The sequence below is a fragment of the Hordeum vulgare genome, chromosome 2H (assembly GCF_904849725.1).
Source record: "Hordeum vulgare subsp. vulgare chromosome 2H, MorexV3_pseudomolecules_assembly, whole genome shotgun sequence".
In the NCBI taxonomy this organism is placed as follows: Eukaryota; Viridiplantae; Streptophyta; class Magnoliopsida; order Poales; family Poaceae; genus Hordeum; species Hordeum vulgare.
Window position 1 is genome coordinate 379,412,361 of NC_058519.1, and position 8,295 is coordinate 379,420,655.

Consider the following 8,295-nt stretch of genomic DNA (forward strand, 5'->3'; position numbering starts at 1 on the left):
CTATGAACACACCTTTGAGTTATCATTTGAAAACTTATGTGAAATATGCATGATTCCTTATCAGGATGTGTTAGATGAACTTAGACTAATAAATTTTAAGATTTTGTTCGCATGTAACTCTGGGGAGTTTAGAGGCGTTTCTAAAGTCAAGGCTACAAATATGCACTTTTCTTTTGTGCATCACTTTGCTTTATTTGTAGGAAAATGTTTAACTTCTAGACAGGAAGAAGGTACACTTAGTTCTCCTCACCTTATTCTGTTGCTTGTGCACTTTTGAATGATAGGACCTATAGTATGCAAGCCATTGTTGTATGCCGGTTGCACATGAATAGGACGAGTGGTAGTATTTACGGTGGTATTTACACTACTCGTTGTCGGTGTCAAAACCGGCAGATCTCGGGTAGGGGGTCTCGAAATGTGGACCTTGGATCGATGGGTTGTAGGAAGAAGGGGGAGACAGTGGTTTACCCAGGTTCGGGCCCTCCTATGGAGGTAATACCCTACATCCTTCTTGATTGTATTGATGAAGATGATTACAGAGTAGATCTACCTCGAAATTGTATATGCTAAACCCTAGATGATTCAGCCTCCTCTACATGGATAGGGATCCCTAGTTTATATAGACACGAGGGACCCTAGGGCTTATAAGTTACCGACTATAATCTGGAATAGATGAGCCGGCCTAGTCTTTTTAACCTTGGAGTACACGCCAGTCCTCGGGGCCTTCCTTCCTCCATAGGAAGTTGTCAACTATCCGGACTCTGATGATTCGGTCCATGGGTTGGCGTCCCGGGGACCCATTAATCCAGGACTCCCTGAGTAGCCCCAGAACTAGCCTTCCACGCCATTGTGTATAGTCTTCGACAGCTTTCACACGTCTCTGGTAGTCGGCTTGAAAGGCGAGTTTCTCCTCCGTTTGTAACATGACGAACTGGTCTTCGGCGAATCCACGAATATCGAAGCGTCACGGGACCTACAAATTTCAATCTTGTGCCTCTTAAAGTAAGCACACGTCCCAATGATTCAACGGAACCGTCTCTTACAAACGTGGGGGAGGTGACCTTTCTTTTAAATAAGTGCAGGCCCAGGTCTAAGGCCTTATCGCCTTTCCCTCCTCCATAAGTGCTGCCAAGGAATCCTAGAATCCCAGCACTTAGCTCCATGGCAGGCTCCTCCTCTTGTCCCTTTGCCCCCCAACAAGGCGATTGGGCCAGTTGCTCCGTCTCACAGCTTCGGTTGTGAGACCTTAAAGTCCAAGGGTACCTTCCCTTGTCTGATCTCGCACCCACGCATGATGGCCTAACCGCCTACAACGGTGAGGCCCTCGCACATAAATCCCCCACCCCACAAAGAGGCAAAAGGGTCTGTTTTACTTCTTTCCTGCTGCGCGGATTGGTATTTCCCATTCATCCGTTTCTGAGGGGTCTGTTGGAGTTCTACAGATTGCAGCTCCATAATATGTCCCGAGGTTCCATTCTCCATATCTCAAGCTTCGTAGCCTTGTGTGAGATGTTCCTAGGCTGCGAACCTCATTTAGATTTGTGGAGAAAGTACTTTTGCATTGTTTCCCGGACTGACGGAACATCCATCCGGGAAGTAGGAATGGCCGAGGTGTGGCGTATAGCAGCCACCGGATACCCAGTCGGTACACCGAATGAGGAGACCGATGAATGGTCTTCGGAGTGGTTCTACATCGATGATGTCCCTTTATTCGAGCCAGTTCGGCGAGCCTCCCCGAGTACTCCACGGCTCCTTTGAAGAAGCGATTTTGTTGGCGACCGAAGAGTAAGTCTGAAGAAGAGAGCTCGGAAGTGAGTCGCCTAGCCGCCAAGGTAAAAATGTTGGCTCGCGGTGGTCTGACCATCGTACAAGTGATGGCCACCGTAATCACCAGGTGCGTCCAACCACTTCAGCAGCTCATACACCCTTTGTGGAATTATTGTGGGACAAATGACTAGACATGCTCCAAGCGGCAAGGACCGGACACCTCGGACAACTTAGCAGCCATTCTGGCTGATTTTTTCAAGGGAGAAAAGGAAGATTTCACCCATCTAGCCTTCAGGGAAGGCTTCGTATCATACACCCCCCATCCCATGGGTAAGTACGGACACATTTGTAGTTTTCTTGTTCAATCATATTACCGATAAACGTAAACCCCTTGACCCTTTGCTTGTAGGGCTGGAGGCGCTTGATCAAAATAGTGAGATGCCCTGCTCCCCAGCCCAAGAACTATGCTCGGGACGACGACTCTCGATTCCACGAAGATCCAGAAATCTCCATTATCTTTGAGGACGGGGTATTATATTAGGAGAGCCTTGACGAACAGCTGGTGGCCCTTCTGGCCGATAACCCCAGGTCCCTCCCAGTTTCAGCAAGTAAATGGAAGGTGGCTACTCGTCATGGGACTGTTCTGAAACGTCGTCGGAACACATGCCGAACAACATCCCATGTCCCCCGGGTCGGGGTTACGCCGACTGAGGAACAAGTTTCCGAACAGGAGGTGGTAGGCGATACCTCGACCACTCCTTCAGCGAGGTACTCGTACGATCGTACCCACCATTTGCCTTTACAATAACAACGAATTTTTGGTGTACTTACAATCCTTTTGCCGAAATCACAGAAAATGAGCGCGGCCCTATCCGTGCGAAAACGTGGCCGCGGTATTGGAAGGCCAGCCCAATCCACGATTTTCAGCTAATGCGGGGGCTCTGAGTACGTGCCCCGCACCTGTCCCTGCCGATGATGTTTCAGCAATGAACTCTGAAATTGAGGGCACCATGAATCATCGGCATCACAAGGAGTCATTACGACACCCCATCTTCTTCGAGCAACAGTTTAATGCTCTAAATTCAGCCGGTGCCAATCTTGGAGCTGCGGGGAATAGTCTCAAAGAAGTAGCCTTGCCGACGTCAGCCCAACTATAGGTATTCATCGATCCTTTGGTAATTTGAACCGAAGTTCAGTTCTAGTAGCACCCGAGCCTTAATTTGGTCGGAACGACTGGGTTAAGGCTCGACCTGACCATTGTTTTTTCTCTTACAGGCTTTGAAGCAGGAGAATAACAAATTGTCCGAAGATATGCAACGAATGCAAACCGAACTTCAAGATAGTAGGGCAAAGCTCGAGGATGTAAAGAAGTTTACCAGGAAAGCTCATGGTAAGGGTAATTTGGTTGATGGTGTGGTCTATTGCATAAGGCCACTTAATCCTCACATGATTTTTTAATTTAGCAGACGAATCCATAAACCATATTCAAAGGGATCTAGACTCAGCTTGTGATTCTCAAAGGTAAGCAAAATCCCAGCTTCAAGCCGGTCATCGTGTATTAACAAGATGTCGAGAAGAAAACAACCAGCTCAAGGAGGAGAAGAAAAATCAGGCAGAAGAGATTGAAGCGTTAAAGGCTCAACTGACACATAGCAACGAAGAGAATCAAAAGTTAAAGAGCGGTTTACATTGTAAGTAAACAATCCCTGACCTGTTTGTTTGATAAATCATTGTGTGATGATGGTATACTAAAAGACTTCCATCATTTTTTGTGTGAAAAAGTCTCTTGACTGGGCGTCCTATCACAGAAATCGATTCCTTCGGGGAGAATATGCTACAAGAGCTTTCTGTTGTTCATGAACGGACTCGAAAAGCCATGTGAAATATGATATGAGCTTTACGGCGGGACCAAACTCCACCACAGGGACTGGTTGAACTATCCGAACTATTCAAAAGAGCCCGGAGCCATTTCGAGCTGTGGAAGATTTCAGCCTGCCGAGAAGGAGCTCGGGAAGCGTGAGCCATGGTAAAGACCCGCTTCACCCGTCTTGATCCCAAACACATGGCGCAAGTTGGTCCACCAGGCCCTGATGGCGCGAAGATACCTCTATATCTGGTGTACGACCAAGTGATGCCAGCTGCCCGTTTATCGCAGGAAGACTGTGCTTTGGATACTATAACAGATGATCTTGACCAACCAAGGGTGTAACCATGTCTAATATTTATATTTTGTGAACCAAGACACTTTGCTTCAAATTTGTAACGTTTGTCATAACCAGCCATCGGCTTCCACCTCCCATGTTTTAAAGAACCTAGGAGTGTTTCGTACTTTATACCCGATGACAACGGGAATCAATTTTCGAGAACAAGGCAATCCGGCCATATGATACTAACAGACAAAGACGGTATGAGGGGATTATGTTATATTACGATGTAGCGCAAGAAACATCTTCTGAAAAAATAGTTCCTTTATGGGTTCCTTTTTCCGGGTTGCTACATAGTGCGTAATTGTTTAGAATGTTTTTCCGATTGACACGGATGTGCAATGGTGAGTACTACCGATTAAATTGACCTTGTTCGCTGCCGACCAAGTTGTATATTAAGAATGCTAGCGCTCCATGGGTTTGGCTCCAGGCGATTGTCTCCTAGATTGCATAGGCGATAAGCTCCTCCCATTAGACTGCGTCGATTATGAAGAGACCTTCCCATTTTGGATGAGTTTATGCTTCAGTTTTTCTCGGAGCCGAAGCACTAGTTCGCCCACATTATATGTCTTGGCCGTAACTTATCTGCTTTGAAAGTGCCGAGCTTGCTGCTACCGGGCCCAAGCTATGTCACGCTCACCTTCTAAGGCGTCCAAATCGTCCTACCATATGTCTTGGCTGTAACTTATCTGCTTTGAAAGTGTCGAGCTTGCTGCTACCGGGCCCGAGCTATGTCACGCTCACCTTCTAAGGTGTCCAAATCGTCCTACCGATCTAGATTGGCTTCGTTTTCCTCGTACATACGCACACGGGGTGCGTCGTGGATGATATCACAGGGAAGGACCGCTTTGGCCCCGTATACCGTAAAAATGGCGTGTATCCCGTGGAACAATTCGGGGTGGTACGCAAGCCCCATAGTACGGAATAGAGTTCCTCCACCCAATGACAGTCGGATTCTTTAAGAGAGCATACCAGACGCGGTTTAATACCACTCATGATGAGCCCATTAGCTTGCTCGACCTGCCCATTGGTTTGTAGATGGTAAACGGAGGCGTAATCAAGCTTGATGCCCAGATTTGCACACCAATCCTTCAGCTCGTGGGTGGTGAAATTGGATCCATTGTCAGTTATTATACTGTGCGAGACACCATAGTGGTGCACGACGCGAGATATAAAATCGATGACCGGCTTGGCTTGGCGGAACTGATCGGCTTTGCTTCGATCCACTTGTTGAATTTGTCGACCATTACCAGGAGATATTTCTTTTTCTTGGTCCCCCTTTAAGTGGGTCGACCATGTCCAGACCCCAGACCGTAAAGGTCCAAGTGATCGGAATCGTCCAAAGGGTTGTGGGAGCCATATGGCTTTGATTCACGAAGAGCTGGCATCCCGTGTATCGCTGAACAAGTGCGTGGGCATCTTCTCGAGCTGTGGGCCAGAAGAAACCAGCTCGGAAAGGCTTGTTGACCAAGGTCCGGGCTGCTGCATGATGGCCGCCCATGCCAGAGTGTATTTCAGCCAACAATGGCCTCCCTTCGTCTTCGGATATTCACCGTTGAAGTATTCTGGTGGTGCTCTTTTTATACATCTCACCCTCATGGACCTTATAGGCTTTAGATCGGTGAATAATGCGTCGTGCCTCAGTTTGGTCCTTGGGGAGCACCTTGCGTAATATATAGGCAAGGAATGGTTCAATCCGTGCAGCGATTACTGCCATGACCTCATGTCCTGAGGGTGTTTCCTAAATAGAAGGCCCGCCGATGACTTGATCGTCTTGCTGGGCTATGGTGGGGGGATGGTTTATTCCACACTGTCGGTTGTTCTATGATACGTCCATTTTGCATCATGCTTTTATGTTGATATTTATTGCTTTTTGGGCTGTTATTTCACTTCACGGTACAATAGATATGCCTTTTCTCTCTTATTTTGCAAGGTTTACATGAAGAGGGAGAATGCCGACAACTGTAATTCTGGCCTGAAAAAGGAGCAAGTTTGAGATACCTATTCTGCGCAACTCCAAACATCATAAAAATCAACGAGGATTTTTTTCGGGTTTTATAAAAAATATTGGGCCGAAGAAGTGCCAGAGGGGCGCCAGCAGGTGGCCACAAGCCTGCTAGGCGCGGCCACCCCCTAGCCGCGCCTAGGGGGCTTGTGGGCACCCAGCTGGCCCTCTCGCTCCCCCCTTTTGCTACAAGAAGGGTTTCGTCCGGGAAAAAATCAGGACGAGGCTTTTTCGAGGATTCGCCGCCACCACAAGGCGAAACTTGAGCATAACCAATCTAGAGCTCCGGCAGGACGATCCTGCCGGGGAAACTTCCGTCCCGGAGGGGAAATCGTCGCCATCGTCATCACCAACACTCCTCTCATCGGAGGGGACTCATCACCATCAACATCTTCATCAACACCATCTCATCTGCAAACCCTATTTCATCTCTTGTAACCAATCTCCGTCTCGCGACTCCGATTGGTACTTGTAAGGTTGCTACTAGTGTTAATTACTTTTTGTAGTTGATGCTAGTTGGATTATTTGGTGGAAGAGTTTATGTTCAGATCCTTGATGCTACTCATTACCTCTCTGGTCATGAATATGATTATGCGTTGTGAGTAGTTACTTTTGTTCCTGAGGACATGGGATAAGTCATGTTAATAGTAGTCATGTGAATTTCGTATTCGTTCGATATTTTGATGTGTTGTATGTTGTTTTTCCTCTAGTGGTGTTATGTGAACGTCGACTACATAACACTTCACCATTATTTGGGCCTAGAGGAAGGAATTGGGAAGTAGTAAGTAGATGATGGGTTGCTAGAGTGACAGAAGCTTAAACCCTAGTTTATGCGTTGCTTCGTAAGGGGCTGATTTGGATCCACAAGTTTAATGCTATGGTTAGACTTTGTCTTAATTCTTCTTTCGTAGTTGCGGATGCTTGCGAGAGGGGTTAATCATAAGTGGGATGATTGTCCAAGTAAGGGCAGTACCCAAGCGCAGGTCCACCCACATATCAAACTATCAAAGTAACGAACGCGAATCATATGAACATGATGAAAACTAGCATGACAGAAATTCCCGTGTGTCCTCGGGAGCGTTTTTCCTCCTATAAGACGTTGTACAGGCTTGTCCCTTGCTACAAAAGGGATTGGGCCACTTTGCTGCACCGTTGCTACTTTTGTTACTTGTTGCTTGCTACGAATCATCTCACCATACAATCACTTATTACCGATAATTTCAGTGCTTGTAGATATTACCTTGCTGAAAACCACTTGTCAGATCCTTCTGCTCCTCGTTGGGTTCGACACTCTTACTTATCGAAAGGACTATGATAGATCCCCTATACTTGTGGGTCATCAAGACTCTTTTCTGGCGCCATTGCCGGGGAGTGAAGCGCCTTTGGTAAGTGGAAATTGGTAAGGAAACATTCATATAGTGCGCTGAAATTTATTGTCACTTGTCACTATGGAAACTAATCCTTTGAGGGGCTTGTTCGGGGTATCTTCACCTCGAACGGAATCACAAAGAGTTGCTCCTCAACCTGCTGCACCTACTGAAAATATTTTCTTTGAATTTCCTTCGGGTATGCTTGAGAGACTGCTGGCTAATCCTTTTACAGGAGATGGAACATCACACCCAGACTTGCATCTAATCTATGTAGATGAAGTTTGTGGTTTATTTAAGCTTGCAGGTTTGCCCGAGGATGAGGTCAAGAAGAAGGTCTTTCCTTTATCTTTGAAGGATAAGGCGTTGACGTGGTATAGGCTATGTGATGATACTGGATCATGGAACTACAATCAGTTGAAATTGGAATTTCATCAAAAGTTTTATCCTATGCATTTAGTACATCGTGATCGGAATTATATTTATAATTTTTGGCCTCGTGAGAGAGAAAGCATCGCTCAAGCTTGGCGGAGGCTTAAATCAATGTTATATTCATGCCCCAACCATGAGCTCTCGAGAGAAATTATCATTCAGAACTTCTATGCTCGGCTTTCTCATGATGATCACACCATGCTTGACACTTCTTGTACCGGTTCTTTTATGATGAGAGATATTGACTTCAAATGGAATTTATTGGAGAGAATTAAACGCAACTCTGAAGATTGGGAGCTTGAAGAAGGTAAGGATTCATGTATGAATTTCAAGTTTGATTGCGTTAAATCCTTTGTTGAAACAAATACTTTTTGTGACTTTAGCGCTAAGTATGGACTTGACTGTGACATAGTAGCTTCATTGTGTGAATCATTTGCTGCTCGTATTGATCTCCCCAAAGAGAAGTGATTTAAATATCATCCTCCTTTAGAAGTCAATGTAGTTAAACCCAATCCAGTTG